Source organism: Capricornis sumatraensis, chromosome 5 (genome assembly GCF_032405125.1).
Source record: "Capricornis sumatraensis isolate serow.1 chromosome 5, serow.2, whole genome shotgun sequence".
Lineage (NCBI taxonomy): Eukaryota > Metazoa > Chordata > Mammalia > Artiodactyla > Bovidae > Capricornis > Capricornis sumatraensis.
Window position 1 is genome coordinate 51,888,800 of NC_091073.1, and position 9,841 is coordinate 51,898,640.

The following is a 9,841-nucleotide window of genomic DNA, read 5'->3' on the forward strand; positions in this document are numbered from 1 at the left end:
GCCAGAAGCTGGAGATAGGAAGGAATGGGAAGTGACTGCCGATTGGGTTTCCATTTGAGAAGATGAGAAAGTTCTGAACTGGACAGTGATGATGGTGGCAAAACATTGTGAATGGACTTACTACCACCAAACTACACTTTAAAATGGTTAAGATGGTGAGCTGTACAGTACGTGTATGTCACCACAATAAAAAACGAAAAGAGTGAATGGAGATGGAGTATTCTGACTCAAATTGTGGGGCCAGTGGATAGGTTTCCAGGATAAAAGTTGGAAAGGCAAAGGCCTACATTAGTGGTTCTCAGCCCCTATTGCATGAAGAATCACTGCGGGAGTTTTTGTACCATTCCCTTGTCCCAACTGTACCTAAGACTGGTTAAATAAAAATTTCTGGAGGTGAGGTCTAGGCATCAAAAAATTTAAAGTTCACCCCTAGGTGATTCTAATGTACAACCAGGATTGAGAACACTAGCCTGACATCGCAAGGGCCAAATGCGCTGATGACCTATGTGCAAACTGGCCTGAATTTCGTCACAGAAAATACACCTTCATCTTTCCCCTAGCCGGCTTGGAAACTGTATGTAGAGTAGAATGAAATGGCTTTGAATCAGTTTGAAACTCGGCTTCACTATCAACTAGCTGTGTGAACTTAGGCAAATCATATAATCTCTCTGAGCTTTTGTTTTCTCCTATGGAAAGAATCAAGATTGCCAGGAGAAATATCAACAACCTTAGACATCCAAATGATTCCACTCTAATGGCAGAAAGCAAACAGGAACTAAATAGCTTCTTGATAAAGGTGAAAGAAGAGAATGAAAAAGCTGGCATAAAACTCAACATTCAAAAAACTAAGATTATGGCATCCAGTCCCATCACTTCATGGCAAATTGAAGGGGGAAAGTGGACACAGTGGCAGATTTTATTTTCTTGGACTCCAAAATCATTGTGGATAGTGACTGCAGCCATGAAATTAAACGATGCTTGCTCCTTGGAAAGAAAGCTCTGACAAACCTAGACAGTGTATTAAAAAGCAGAGACTCACTTTGTCGACAAATGTCTATATAGTCAAAGCTATGGTTTTTCCAGTAGTCATGTAAGGATGTGAGAGTTGGACCATAAAGAAGGTTGAGTGCCAAAGAATTGATGCTTTCAAACTGTGGTGTTGGAGAAGACTCCTGAGAGTCCCTTGGACTGCAAGGAAAGCAAACCAGTCAATCCTAAAGGAAATCAACCCTGAATATTCATTGGAAGGGCTGAAGCTGAAGCACCACCTTCACTTTGGCCACCAGATGTGAAGAGCCAACCCATAGGAAAAGACTCTGATGCTGGGAAAGATTGAAGGCAGGAGGAAAACGGGGTGACAGAGGATGAGATGGTTTGATAGCATCACTGACTCAATGGAGATGAGTGAAGTACAGAGGAGCCTGGCAGCCTGCTGTCCACGGGGTAGCAAAGAGTCAGACATGACTTAGTGAATGAACAACAGCAATGGAAAGAACACATTTCATAAGGTTTTGGGGAGGCTTTTGTGAAACAGGCTACTTTCTCAGATATAACAGTGTCAGACACTGAGTGGTCAACATGAATTTCTTTGCAGCCCCGTTTAGACAAAAAGAGAGACCCATTGCCTTACTTGAGGGGAAATCCTACACTGCAGTATCTTGTACTATAGGTTCAATATTCTCCTCCCTCCTGAGGTTTAGGTGGGGAATTAGTGACAACGTTCTCTTGAGTCCTTAATATACAAGTGGAGGAGATGGTGAGTCTGGTAGGAATCTCTTTTGTACTCACGTTCAGACTTTCTTTAGTATACCAAGCTCTACAAATCCAACCGGTCCATTCTAAAGGAGATCAACCCTGGGATTTCTTTGGAAGGAATGATGCTAAAGCTGAAACTCCAGTACTTTGGCCACCTCATGTGAAGAGTTGACTCATTGGAAAAGACTCTGATGCTGGGAGGGATTGGGGGCAGGAGGAGAAGGGGATGACAGAGGTTGAGATGGCTGGATGGCATCACCGACTCGACGGACGTGAGTTTAACTGAACTCCAGGAGATGGTGATGAACAGGGAGGCCTGGCGTGCTGTGATTCATGGGGTTGCAAAGAGTTGGACACGACAGAGCGACTGGACTGAACTGAACTGAACTGAACAGCAAATGTATAAATACATTCTAGATAAAAGTAGATAAAATTCACACATAAATTCCTAAAAATAAAATCATTCAGATTTTTTCATGTTTCTGTTCAGTCCCTATTGGTAGGTAATACAGATAGTACATTTTTATTCAACTATAATTAAGTCACAGATACAATTTTATACTGTTTTCTTCACTTAGTACTTTATCTTCTGCATTTTCTCATGTTTCTACTGTTTTTCATTACTGACATTCTAATAGCTATGTATTATTTAATTGAGCAGCCTTCAGTTCAGTTCAGTTCAGTCACTCAGTCGTGTCCGACTCTCTGCGATCCCATGAATTGCAGCATGCCAGACCACCCTGTCCATCACCAACTCCCGGAGTTCACTCAAACTCATGTCCATCAAGTCAGTGATGCCGTTCAGCCATCTCATCCTCTGTTGTCCCCTTCTCCTCCTGCCGCCAATCCCTCCCAGCATCAAAGTCTTTTCCAGTGAGTCAACTCTTCGCATGAGGTGGCCAAAGTACCAGAGTTTCAGCTTTAGCATCATTCCTTCCAAAGAACACCCAGGGTTGATCTCCTTTAGAATGGACTGGCTGGATCTCCTTGCAGTCCAAGGGACTCTCAAGAGTCTTCTCCAACACCACAGTTCAAAAGCATCAATTCTTTGGCACTCAGCTTTCTTCACAGTCCAACTCTCAACATCTATACATGATCACTGGGAAAACCATAGCCTTGACTAGACGGACCTTTGTTGGCAAAGTAATGTCTCTGCTTTTCAATATGCTATCTAGATTGGTCATAACTTTCCTTCCAAGGAGTAAGCGTCTTTTAATTTCATGGCTGCAATCACCATCTGCAGTGATTTTGGAGCCCAAAAAAATAAAGTCTGACACTGTTTCCAATGTTTCCCCATCTATTTGCCATGAAGTGATGGGACCAGATGCCATGATCTTAGTTTTCTGAATGTTGAGCTTTAAGCCAACTTTTTCACTCTCCTCTTTCACTTTCAGTAGCCCTACTATAATTTAAAACTTCTCTATTAAGCCCTTGATGGCTTCCAAAATTTTAATATTAGAAATTGTGCTCAATGAAAATATTTCTGCATGTAACTTTCAAATTCCTTTGGCTTGTTAAATTCCCAGAAATAACAGGATCAAGGGGTCAACACATTGTTTTTCAATTCTTGGCTTTATACCATGACATGTGGGACCTTGATCCCCCTAGCTGGCATGGAATCTGTGCCTGCTACACTGGAAGGCAGAGTTTTAACTACTGGACCACTAGGGAAATCCCAAGGGATCTGAACATTTTAAGACTCTTGATTGCACCTTCAAATTGCTTTGCTAAAGGACTGTATCAATTTACACTGCTACCCTGGGGTTTAGGTGTATCATTTTCAACAACTTGCCAGCAATGAATTTCATAATTTGAAAGAGGTTTGCAAATTGCAGAGCTATAATCTAATTTTATGTAAGTTAATAAATTACTGTGTCTGACTTTTTGGTATGCAAAACATTGCTTCCTTGTTCCTTTTCTGGTAGCATCCCTACTATTTTGTAAATTGCTGGAGGGCAGTTTACAAACCTTGTACATTGTAGAAAATCAATGATTACTTTTTGAAGTAATGAATAATTCAGGCAATCGCTCTTCCCAATAATTCTTAGGTTTTGTAATAGGAGAGGATTTAAAAAAATAAATGAAATTACACTTTATGTTGGCAGTATCAGAGAGCTCCTCTGGCTCACAAAACGTATGAAGGTTTTTACTTGGTGGGAAGTGGACCTCCCCATACCACAAAAGAGAAGAAGCTAAATCATTGCTCTTTTCCTCCCACCTCTCTTTGCACACCCATCTCATTTCCTGTCCTCACCTGAGGAGCCAGCTCAATGAAAAGGGAGGAAAAGCTATTTGCCAAGTGCATGGGAGGGAAATGAACACAGATAGACCCTTCCTAAAGGCCGGAGCTTGGTTTTCACTAAGCAGGAAAACGTTTGTGCACACCCAGATGACAGCATCTGTCTTTTGGTACCCATTGACTGGAGCAGTTCTTGGTGATGAAAAAAGCTGCTTTGAGTTCAGTGAAGCTATGTATGTATTTTACTAATTATAATAGTGTCTACATAAATTTCAAAATAGTAGTAAAAAATATGCAGGAGACCAATTTATCCAGCTACGCACACAGTTTGGTGCACATTTGCAGAATTGGCTAGTATCCCAGTACTATAACCCAGAGGTGGTTACAATGTCTAGGAAGGTGCTTGTCATTATAACTAGTACTTTACTGGTATTAAATAAATCTAACCTGCTTCCCACTAGGCTTAGGGACTCCTCAATTTTTGAAGATGGTTAACTTTAAAACTCTACTCCCTGCCTGTTCTCCTTCTTCTCATCAGTGACAGCAACAAACAATTAATGGCACTTCTTAAATGTCTTGCTGCCTGAAATAACATCTTCTTCCAATTAAAAAATAACAAAGGCTGCACCTCTCCTCTGTTCCCTTCACCGGCCATAGCATCCTGACATCTCCCTCTGTCACCAGGTTTGTTTAAGACCTAGCTCATCTCTCAGAATGGAATCTGTCATATGTTCCTAGTGGGGAGGGATTATTTGTAATTATGGTTTTCAAAGGAAATTTATACTAGTGGTTTGCAGGAAGTTGATGTATATCTAAGGATCCCCCTGTCAGAGGGCACCCGAGTCTCCATAGGTGCACGTCATCCCCTGGATGAGCTGTTGTATCCTGGCCAGGCTTGGGTTGTCACGTGGGTGAGGTCCCCCACTTTTTTGCACTCTTTCACCTTCCCCATTTCCTACAAAGACACTCTGACCCTCCTTTACTGTCACTTCACTCTTTAAAATTCAACTCAGAAAATATCATGTCATTTACTCTTAAACTCAAAGTACCAGACTGGTTTCTCCTTTTCATTGGGAGATGAAATTGGGCTCACATTTTTCACTTTTTGAGGAAGTCAATGACTCTTGCTCTTCTTCTGTCCCTTGAGAGCTACCAATCAAGGTATTGACATTACACCCATTTATTCCAAATGGCACCAGAAATGGGACTTTAAGCACCTCTTTACAAAGCAAAGCACCTCACATTCATAGACGGTATCCCATGTTGGTTTCTAAGTGATCTTAGACAATATGACAGCTTCACCTCCTGGAAGTGATGAAGACTTGGTCTCTTCTAATTGCAACAGAAGGTGGCCATGAATTCTTCCATTTCATGCCTCAAACTGCTATGATCAGTCCTTGAAGGAAGATAAGGCCTGGATTCCTACCTCTGGGCTGGGCTGGGCAAGGTTGGGTATACATGTGAGGGTAAGGGTAGAATCAAAGCTGGAGATGGGAATAGTGCTGGGTAAGAGAACTAGATACCTTAGAATGAGGCTGGCAAGCCTTTGGTCAGCAGGGCTGGGAATTAAGACTGATGACTGGGCTAATAGGAGGTCAAAGGTCCTGGCAGCAATACAGTTGGGATGAAGGGAGAACCATGTGAGCAAAGCCAAGCTGAGAAAGGTCTGAGATGGACCTGAAGCCAGGGAAGTGCACAGCAGAAAAATGAAGCTCACCATAGCAGGCAGCGAGGAGCCACGGACAAGAGCCTGAGTTTTCCATTCACGTGGAAGGCTTGAGTTTAATTCTGTCTTCCTAGTTATATGCAGTGTGATTTGGGTCAATTTACTTAAACCTGTCCTAGTTAAATCATCTCTAAAATTAGAAAAATAGTAATATGTATCCTGCAAGTGATTTTAAGAATTAGAAAAAATGCATACAAAACACACTCTATTTCTTCAACTGGTTGCATGGGTATGCTTTGAGGGATCCAGATGGTCTCCACGGAATTTTATTTTCTGTTCTTAACTTTTTAATTTGCTTAAACTTGGACAGTATTGCTTAGAGAAGTTTCAGGTTCAGAGAAAAATTGAGCACAAAGTACAAAGTTCCCTTATGCTCCATGTTGCACACATGCAGTCTCCCCCACCATCAATATCCCTCCACTAGAGGGTATATTTGTGACAATCAATGAACCGACACCGACACATCACCATCATCCAAAGTCCGCAGTTCACATTGGGGTTCATTTCACGCATTGGAGAAGGCAATGGCACCCCACTCCCGTGTTCTTGCCTGGAGAATCCCAGGGACGGGGGAGCCTGGTGGGCTGCAGTCCATGGGGTCACTGAGGGTCGGACACGACTGAGCAATTTCACTTTCACACATTGGAGAAGGAAATGGCACCCCACTCCAGTGTTCTTGCCTGGAGAATCCCAGGGACAGGGGAGCCTGGTGGGCTGCCATCTGTGGGGTCGCACAGAGTCAGACACGACTGAAGTGACTTAGCAGCAGCAGCAGCAGCATGGTATGGTACATGCTATGTGTTCGGGCAAATGTACACGTATTCACCGTTATAGTACCAGATAGAATAGTTTCACTTCTCTAAAACCCTTCTGAGCTCTGCATATTTATCCCCTCCTCCTACTTCCTGTACCTCTGGCAACCACTGATCCTTTTACTATCTCTATAGTTTTGTCTTTTTTAGATTGTCATATAATTGGAATCATACAGTATGTAGCCTTTTCAGGTTGATTTCTTTTACTTAGTAACATGAACTTAAGGTTCCTTGAAGTCTTTTTGTGTCTCCAGAGCTCATTTTGTTTTAGTGCTGAACAATATTCCACTGTCTAGCTGTACAACAGTTAAATATCCATCTACTGGCTCTTAACTTTTAATCCAGTGCTTTTCAAATGAAAGTCTTTGAACCTCTGGCTGGAATGAACATGTGTTCTTGAGAACTCAAGAGTTTTAGAACTTGAGAAATACTAGCCTCGCATATAGTAGGTGCTCAATAAGTATAAATAATTAATGACAAGATTACCACTCATATAAGAATGTAGTGAAGCAGGGCTGGGCCAGGGCCCATGTTCATAGGGTTTATCTCAAGAGGAGAATCTTGTCAACTGGATTTGAAGTCAAAGCTGCTTTGTGTGTGTGTGGGATTGGGGTGGGGGTGGGGGTGCAGGATGGTTTGAGTTCCCTGAACCACTGCCTGGGATTGCCCCGTCTTTTATGGGGACATTTCCAGGGCAGATGCTGGATACTGCCATGATCTGATGGTTTCTGCAGCCCTATTTTTTAAACTTGGAGCATTTTCTCATCTTGGGTTTTCTGGTACTGTTTCCTCCCTCTGTGATTTTCAGAGATTACAGCATGATTCCTCAGTTACTTCTTAAGGTCCTCCCATTCCCAGTACTGGGATTCATGGGCTGGGAGACCTGAACTCACTTAGAGCTGCCCAGGGCTCCATCGCTGCGTTTGCATCCGTCTTCAGCTACTGCTCCCTTGTAACCACCTGCGTTCCATTTTACTGGCATTGGAGACTGTTTCCAGATGGCAAGGGCAAAAGTAAAACCCCAGCTGGGCACTCACATCAGGTTTCCCCAGCTACTGCAGGAGGTTGCCTTTCTTATTCATCTTCTTGCCCCAAATGCAATTTTCCAAGGTCCAGTTTTTGCTCTCTGAGCATCTCACAGGCCTGAGGCCAGAGCTGTAACAGCACCATAGCCCTCTCTGTCTTGTCCTTACTTTCTGTCTCTACCTCCTCATTATAAACATTCCCTGTGCTTACACACTGGGGATTTTAGGTAACTCCTTGACATTAATTGGAGTTATACCTTATCATATTTTCAGAATTTCATTTTTTAGAGCCCTCTTTATTTCAGATCATATTTCCCTTTGGTTCTAGGGTTCTCAACCCTGGCTGCACAGTGGAAACACTGAAGCAATCTTTAAAAAGAACTGATGCTTGATGCCAACACAGACTGTTGTGGTGGTTGTTGTTCAGTCACTAAGTGGTGTCTGATTCAGCAACCCCATGGGCTGCGTGTGGCATGCTAGCCTTTCCTGTCTTTCACTATGTCCCAGAGTTTGCTCAGATTCCTGTCCATGAGTTGATGATGCTATCTAATCATCTCATCCTCTGCCGCCATCTTATCCTTTTGACTTCAATGCTTCCCAGCATTGGGGTCATTTCCAATGAATTGTCAACACAGACTAGTTGAACCAAAACTCTATGATAGGGCCCAGGCATGGGTATTTTTTTTTAGATTACACAGATAATCATTTTTAAAAATGTTAAAATGATCGTCATTAAAATGAAAAACTTCTGCCCATTAAAATATACTACTAATACAAAGAAGAAACAAGTCACAGACCAGGAGAAAATTTTTGCCACACCTGTTTTCGACAAAGGAATTGTATTTAACATATCTAAGCAATTTCTACAACTCAGTAATAAAAAACACAAACAGCTCAGTTGAGAAACTGGTGTAAAAGTTTGACTAGGCACTTTACAAAGGGAAAAATATAAACAGCCAATAAGTACATGAAAAAGTGTTCAACATCATTAGTCATCAGGGAAATGCAAATTAAGACCAAAATGAGATACCCAATAATGGCTAAAATTAAACGAATACTGAAAACTTCAGAGCAAGTAGCACTCGCTCTCTCACTCATTTCATCTGGGAGAATAAAGTGATGTGACCACTTTGGAAACTGGTCTGGCAGGGTCTTATAAAGTGAGAGATAGACCTACCCAATGACAACAATACTACTTCAAGGCTTTCATCCAAGAAAAGTAAAAACACATGAACATGAAAAGATTTAGCAACTTCATTAATAATAGCCCCAAAGAAGAAACAATCCAAGTGTCCCTCAACTGCAGAATGGATGAACACATGGTGGTATATCCATACAATAAAATACAACTCATCAACAGAAAAGGAAAAAACTGCTGATTCAAGTGACCACATGGGTGGACTTAAAAACCATTATGCTAAGTGAAAGAATCCACAAACACACAAAGCACCTACTATATGATTCCATTGATATGAAGTTCTAGAATAGGCACAAGATAGGAAGAAAGGGATTGGAAACAGGTTGCTTCCAGGAAGAGGGGTTCTGGGAAGCTCACGAGGGGTTGTTCTAGGGTGCTAGAATTGTCCTGAATCTTGATAGTGGTGTGGATTACAAAGCTTGTGCTTTTGTCCAAATTCACTTTCAAAGTAGGGTCTTAAATGTGGTATATTTATATTTATTTATTCAAGTCATGTAACATTCCTCAATCAAGAAAATTCAATGAATCAAAAGTTCCCCAGATGATTTTACTGCACAATAAAGGTTGAAAGTCAATGTTATGAGCCTCAGTTCATAAAAATCTTCTATCTTTTCTCTGTAGTTTGAAAACCTTCTTCCCTAACACCCGACCCCTTGTCTGCCAGCATCATGCATTCCAATCTCCTATAACACAGAACCCCAGAACATCAGGAACTTCTCACCTAAGACGCCTTTCATTTCCAGCACACCTACTACATGTGTTTGTTGGTCAAAGTAAATCCAAAACACAGGGTCCACTTGCTGAGCAAGGACTTTTCAGGAAGATAACTGGAAAGGTAACCATCTGCTCTTTCTGTGGACCACTGAGATTTGCAGCAAATGTCTGGGGTGTGGAACCCTCTGGCCTTGTTCTCTTATCTGTATGCAAAGGTTTTATGTTGTGTTTTGGGAAATGCATCTTTCATCCATTTCATTGGATGAGCATCTTTTCACTTCTAGGCTTATTGATTTTGATGTAGTTGAATACATTCTTACTAAGGATAACTTCTGTGTCTCTGTTTTTTTTTTTTTCTGAATAAAACATACT